Here is an 8060-nt window from a genome sequence, read left to right on the forward strand (position 1 = left end):
TTTAGCGCAGCGCAGCGGGCGCCGCTAACCCCCCAGCCCAAAAAGCTGAAGCAGTAGCGTCCCCGCGCTGCGCTACCGCTTTCTGCAGCGAAACACCGCTATTTCCTTGGATGACATAGGGTAAGCGCAGCCAAAAAAGCGGCGCTTTCGCTGCGGGAAAGCGCAGCGATAGCGGTGTGCGCTTTCAACCGCTACTGGGGCGCTTTTGCGCGCTGCACCGCTTTTTAGCTGATACTTCTTCCGCACTTTTGGCGCTGCGCAGTTAATTCAGCTCAAAAAGCAAGCGCGATTATCTTGCTTGCGCAGCTAGCTCAGCAACGGTGGAGCGCACCTTCTCAGCTGCCACCAATGTTTGTTCATCAGGGCGGGCCGGACTTGCGATGCGATCAATTGAACGTGCTATCAGCAGCCACTTGTGATTACGCGGCGGGGTCAAGTTGGGTGGGGTTTTTGAAGATTCTCAGCAAAAAAATCGACCAAGACTCAGGGGGTATAGGTCACTTTTTTAGTTTCTGTTTCTTTTTGAGTATATTTTCTCTCTATCGCGGCAAACATGCAGTAATATTAGCTATGCTGCACTAATAAAGCGTGAAAAGCGGAAAAGCGCGCAAAGCGGGAACCCAGATTATAAAAGCGGGATTTGCCGCTGCAAATCCCACTTTTCTAGCGAAGTGCCGCTGCGCTGCGCTACCACGCAGCGGTTTTGCGCTTCTGAGGCGCTTTTGTGGTCCGCTAAAAAAAGAGGAATTTTCCCTCCGTTTTCAAAAAGCTGAAGCTGTTGGAATTGATGGAATATGTGCTTCATGCCCAATATTTGTGGCTGAGCCTTATCATTGTATCATCCAACAGTTACCTGTAAGACCAATGTGTGTTTAGCTCAGTGGTATTAGAGCAGCTCTCATGAATGTAGAAGGTCATGGGTTCAAATCCCATAACACACAATTCTTTTCATTTCATTGAACATTTACAGAAGCGTTAGCGGAAAATTGCTATAAAAAAGTGCAGCGCAGCGAGCCCATTTCCGCTGCGCTGCACTACTTTTAGTGCAGCGGTTTCAGCCTTGCTGGGGGTCATCCGGCCGGCGGGACATGGTGCGCGTAGTGGCCGCTCAGGGGGGCGCATAGGATGCGAGGTCCGGCCGGGCGATGTGAGCGCCGGACACCGGGTAATGGCGTCTGGGAGGGGGGGGGGGGGGGGGGGGAGGGCGTGGCACGGGTGATTGGGGGCGCGCAGGGGCACGGGAGACACACTACCAACATGGATGAATTTGTGATGTCATATATTGATCAATATAGCGTATATTGATCAATTTATAATGATCAAGCGGCATGACAAAACAATTGAAAATATCTGGCATGGGTTGTGAAAACAAACCATTTAATGGAGCACAAGGTGGGAGTTGGTCATAGTGTAGTACTAATCAAACAACTCTCAAAATCTGACCTAGGTGGTTTAGGATTTGGGCCTTCATGTTGATGTCACAGTGATTATCAAGCCACTTGATATACTGGTGGAGCTGGTAAATGGTTTGTGGTTTGTGGGTTTTCCTCCAAGGTGACCATGTTGGGGGAAGGGGGGGGGGGGGGGGGGGACCAAGCATATCACAGTAGAAGTAGGTTACCATCTTGAACAAGCATAAGCCCTTGGTTGATGGAAATGAGTGGTAATTCTTTTCAGGAGTTGAGATGTTTTTTAGGACATATATTCAGATCAGGGCCAGTTGGTGTTGACAATTTGATACATTCAGGGGCACCAGGGAATAGCTTTTTTGACTGATTTGCACATTTTTTTACATATGCTTGAGTCATAATTCCATTGGAAAACCCAAATTCCCCAATGAACAGTGGGGTTCTGCAATTTGTATGTAGAAGACTTAACTGAATTTTGTCAGAAATTCTTACATTTCTGCAATTTGTGGTGTGTGTGAGTTTGGATTTTCAAGGCAATTCATGCCTATTTTGGGCATGAGTTTTTGCAGACTGCGGGTTAGATGGGGAATGGAGAGTGGACCAAGCATGGCAGTTTTAATGGGATGCGGTTGTGGCGGGGATATGGGCTGATGGGGTAGTAAGAGGGAGAAAAGTGGCCTTGCTGGGGGTTGAAACCTGCAGCGGCGAAGCCACTTTGGCCTCTAGTATTCATAGTATTACAGTGCAGGGCCAATGCCAAAATCACTCTTTGAAAAAAAGGAATGGGCAGTAAGCTGTGCTCCTGTGTATTTTTGGAGACTCCTGCCCTGGCATGTTTCATGCTATATGATGTTTATAGATGATGGTGTGATTTTAAACTACTTGACATATCTGATAGTGATGATGCAGCATCTGATGTGATTCATGTGCAACTAGGTTTCAAAGCACAACTGATGGCTGCACAGACCTCATCATCCTTAGAAAATGTACTTTTAACTTAGTCCCATAGTGTTTCAGCAAATGAATTCAGGAGTTGTTTTAGAAACAGTAGATGCAGTACTTGTGGCAAAACACATTATAAAAAGGGTGCTAATTTTCAACAACTTTCAGGCCCCAGGGAAGCTTCACAATCCACATTCTCCTACCAGCATACCACTCAGGATGGGATTTTGTTCAAAGTATCTCAAATTTTCAGCTTTGTTGGTGGCTGTGTGCTCCTTAAAATCAGCTCAAGGACTAGTAAATCCAGATTCAATCTTGGAGAAGGAGAATATTGCTAGCAAATCAGCAGATTTATCCCAGTCTTTATTGCAAAAAATTATGTTGAATAAATTTTGCTCAATGTTGTATCTAATATCAGATGAATTCCTTTGGAAAGTATGCTTTTGTTTATGGACACCTGCTGATTTGCCATCCATCCAAATTCATTCAATGTGAATGTAACAGATGAAATGGGAGATGAAGCTACCAAGAATTTAGAAGAACCCATACAGCTCCCAAATGCTAGGAAAGAGGAAGCTGATTGGCATTCAGTATACACCATACTCAATGACAATTTGTACTATCTAAGCCCAAACAACAAAGCCATTGTCAAGCAACAAATAGATGAGATCCCCCAGCTTAGAAATGAAATGAGTAAGTTAAGTAAACATAGAAATAAGTAGATAAACACATTGCTTACAAAGCAAATCCATTGCAAACCATTTGCACCTTATATATAGTTGTAGGATCTAAACAAACAGGACATAGCAGTCAAGGTATTTTTCACTTTTGTTTTAAAAAAAAAATTATGACAAAGCCTTGGACTGAAAGAAAAAATAATGATTCTGTGTGACTGATAGAATTGCAACAGGAAGAATTTAATTCACTCAGAGAACGTATGATCAGTGTGATTGATCTATTTTTTGAATGGGGTAGTGATTTTCCATTTGACTGGAATTTTGATAAATACATCATGATGAAAAATAATATCAGAGTTTTAGAAGAAATACATGAAACTATGAAGAATTTTTTGTCCCTGGCAAATGAAACTAAACCATATGTCAAAGAACCATTCTCAAAATGAGAAGTATATGATAGTTTTTGACATACCAAATCCTTTGCTAAAAAAACTTGGAGACAGATTTTATACAAGATTGAATAATTTAGAAGATCATCAGAAATCTCATGATGAACTCCTGGAGCATGTATTTAAAATGAGTTCTGGTTTCCAAAGCAAACCTGGAGATGGGAGTTCCTTAAGGCTCCAAATAAATTTCTTTGAAACAATGTACTACTTCCACAAGCATAAGCTCACCCAGTCAGACTCATTTGCTCATCTGTTCAATAAATACAATACCATATTGGATGTTTCAAAAGCTGTGTTTGAGAATTCAAAATACAACCAAGATCTCTGAGAAAACTTTTTACCTCAAAGTAGCAAGAATGCTCTCAACAACTGGTATTATGTCTCCCCTTTTGGGAACATGTTGGAAGGTGAGATATTTCCTATTTTCCATCTAGAGATTGAATTATTGCTAAAATTCTCATCCACAAAAACTGATAGACCTTGGAGAGAAATACAAAAACATGTTTTCACATGAATACACTAGACTTTTATTTGAGGCATATGAAAAATCTGGAGAAATTATAAATTATCACAAAGTAACAAGAACATGGTTGGGAAAATATTTATTTGGGGACTCTAAACGTAAAATCAATCCCCAGTTGAAGGGAAAAATGTCAGAAATTGGGGGGATCATGTTTGGTGATACTCTGACCACAAGAAGAATGAGACCACATGATCCAGAAATGGGAAAAGCATGGTTGAATTCAGAAAAGGGATATTATAAAATATTGATTGATGCTTTCACCAACATTCACATTTATGGGGGAGATAGTAACTCTGATTTGGAGTTGACCCTTTTATTCTATCTGATAGAATATTGGAAAGAATACTACCCAAAAGAGACTGAAGAAATTGAAAAAAGTTGTAAAGAATTTCAAGGACCCTATGCTTTGATGTCATCAAGTAGTCAGTTTCTTGCAAAATTGGAAAAAATAGAATTTTATCTGGCAAAAACATTCTTTTCAGTTGAGCCGGCACCTTTTTCAATTGGAAATAATAAGAAGATAGCAATGGAAAGGATCAAGAAACTGAGAATTTTGGCAAAATATCTAATGATCATTGTAGATGAACATCCTAAACCAACTCCAACTATTACCCCAGAAGATAAACTGTACAGATATTGCCAATATCGGATTATTGATCGCAGGATTAAACATTTGAAAAAGAAGATTTGTAGGCTAGTTAAACACTATTCACACTACTCACACTAAGCTAGACAAAAAAAAGGATAAAGATTTGTTCTCTCATATGCACCTGTGGATAGCTTCAGTCTACACTGTGGAATTCAAGCAGGAATTCAGCATTACTTCAGCTCCAGCATTATCAGTCTCAATACTCTCAATAGTAAAGCCTCTCAAGATTCAACAAGATCAGTTCAATTAGCAGCTCTTCAGGATATGCAAAATTATGAAAAATTTGTTTCAAGATTCATTATCCAGAATCTCATCCTCTTCCCTTCTCTTTCATTATTCTCATTCTTCCTCTTTCTTGGTCCTAACACATATATCATGTGGGTTTATTGATCCTTTTGTGGCTTTACTCTTTCCTGTGATTGTTTTCTCCCTTACTTCTGTGGTTTGGTTTATTTCTCTTTCCATCTCCCTGTGCATGTAAGGAGATGATGAGAGGTATCCAAAAATGATGTAACTATGAAAATACATGTGATTTAACAGCTGTTACACTGTATTGTAATTGGAATCTGTTACACAGGCATAAAGAAAGCCTGTACACTATGAAGAAAACTCAACTATCTGCTGCAAGTTGACATGCAGCATACTCAAGTCCATACCCAGTTGATACCAGGCTCATACAAATGAATCCCAGGGTGGTACACCCTGGAATATTTGGAAGCTACTCAACTTCCATTCTAGTGCATAATGCACTAGACTGAGGTATATGAAACATCCTGAGTGGCACAAGAGTCCTTAGGCAAATCAGCTGGCTTGCTAAGCTATGTGTAACATAACTGGGCACATCAGCCCATCCAGACCAGTCAAATTGAACAAGTCCACAAATCACATCTGTGTACAACCATGTTAAATGAATCCCTCCTGGTTGACAGCAGTACTTATAACACCATGTCAACCAGGAGGAATCCCTCCTGGTTGACAACAGAAAACAACAGCTGACCGGGAGCAATCCCTCCTGCTTAACAGCTGATAAGACCATTTCTAGATTGCCAAGAGCAACACCGCAAAATCTACGCTGCGCGTAGCTGCAAGCATAGTGAAAGCATATCAATTTTGACCCCAATTTGCTGCGCTTTTAGTAGTGGGCTGGGCGCTACACTTTTTGCTACTTTTCTTAAGGTGAAAAAACACACAAAAATAGCAAGCTATTTTCAGCGGCAAATAGCAGCATTGTGCTACGCTTCACCACGGACGTTTGCTCAGCACCTGTTTACAAGTGCCTTTGCACAATCCATGCTGAGGTTTGGTCCAATCATTGTAAGGTACTGGTTTGATGTTGGTTTGATGTTGGTCTGATCTTTGTTCAAAGAATGGTTGATGTCAGGCGCAATCTAACCAGATCCGAACTGGAATTGTATGAGTTATATTGTGGAAGGTACATGTAGAAGATACACCATACCTATGCTGAAACTAAGTCCAACTGTGATCAGGTGGACTTGATCCACAATATAGACCAAATATATGAATGTTTTGACTTGATTTTTTACCTCCGTGTATACCCATACCCTGTAGATTTCTCTGATGCATGTTTTGGTATTTTTTTGGGTCAGCCTAAGTACACTCCAAAAAAATCCCAAAAGCACTCCACAAGTGAGTGTATGGAGTGCGCGCTCCAATGATTGTTGGACTACAGAGTAGAATACTCCAAGTTGGCTGGAGTGCAGAACCAGGGACTCAAGAGTCTTTGGAGTGCACCACAAAGAACTGCAGTGGCCAGCAAATTTATTGAGTGCCGGTGAGTCCCACTCCATAAAATTAGAGTGCATATCCCCAGCACTCCATTCATGATATTTCTCCTCCCTGAAAGGGGAGTGCAGAGCTCTCCAGCCAGAGCTGGAGTGCATATGGGGTTCAAGTTGAACCCCAGTCAAGCAGGATATACTATGTACACACCCTGTCTGGCCCACCCGGTATGGAGCTCCGTCCGGTGCTAGGCCGGCGGCAGCGCTGGGAGGGGATAGGTGTTGCGTAGACTGCCCTCATGGATGGTCCGAAAGATGAGGCGTTGGGATTCAAGTTGATAGCTGTTTGAGGAGTGGTTTTGAAGTTGTTCGCCGGGGTTTGGATCCTCGGCGGCGGTTTGTTTTGATGGGTGATTGGACTCTTGGATTCGGACTCGTGGGACTCGGAAAAAAGATTCTTGAAATTTTGATAACCCCTGACTTGGATCAGAACAGGTGCTATGGCCTCCCATCCTCCAAGTTTGCTGGGAACTTGGATTACTGGAGGCCTGTCACGCATATGTCATCATCTCCTCGCGCGCCATGCGCGCACACCCACAAAAGACAACAGAGAGAGGAAAAAAAAAAGAAAACACAACACAAAAATGAAACAGGAACAAAACACAACCAGACACAAGGATGAATCAAAAGAAAAGGAGAACTGCATGAGAACAACTAAGAGGTAAGAAAGAAGAGGAAAAGATGAAAGAAAGGACATGAAGACAAATCATAAATAAACCCACAGAATTCTGTGTTAGGACCAAGAAAGGGAAAGGAGTAGGGGAGAAGGGAAAAGAATTGAGGAGGTGAAAATGAGGAGAGGTGGAGATGAACTCTGAGTCTTGAGTATTGCAGAGTGAATCTTGAGAGATTGGAAGTCTTGAGGTCTTGAGGATTAATCTTGAAGGTTGGATCTGAAACTGACTACCATTTAGACCACCACACCGGATGCCCGCTGACACCTCTTGATCACTGGTACACCACGGGGGCAAAAGAAAAAAATCTTGATTGGAGTGGAATCTCCTCTCAATGACTGGTCCATGCCGGTCATCAAGGAGACTCACACCTCTCAATGACCGGTGTGTACAGGTCATTGAGAGGAGTGATTCCCCCCGATGACCAGTACAGACCTGGATCAAGGAGGTTCACACCTCCTCTTGATGACTGGCCCGTGCTGGTCATCAAAGGGAGTCACACCTCGATGAAAGGTGTGTACAGGTCATTGAGAGGTGTGATTCCCCCCAATGACCAGTACAGACCGGCATCAAGGAGATTCACACCTCCTCTCAATGAATGGTCTGTGCCGGTCATCGAGGGGACTCAAACCTCTCAATGACCGGATTGTGCCGGTCATTGAGGGGACTCAAACCTCTCGATGACCGGTACAGACCGGTTATCAAGGGGACTCAAAACTCTTGATGACCGGTACAGACCGGTCATCAACAGGACGTGTTACTCCTCTCTCCCCTTGATTTCCATCCAGGTCATCAAGAGGAGTAACACCTCCCCTCAATGACTAGTCTGTGCCGGTCATCAAGGGCACTTTCACCTCTTGATGACCGGTCTATACGGGTCATCAAGAGGAGTAACACCTCCCCTTAATGATCATCAGTCTGTGCCGGTCATCGAGGGG

The sequence above is a fragment of the Puccinia triticina genome, chromosome 2A, assembly GCF_026914185.1.
Source record: "Puccinia triticina chromosome 2A, complete sequence".
Lineage (NCBI taxonomy): Eukaryota > Fungi > Basidiomycota > Pucciniomycetes > Pucciniales > Pucciniaceae > Puccinia > Puccinia triticina.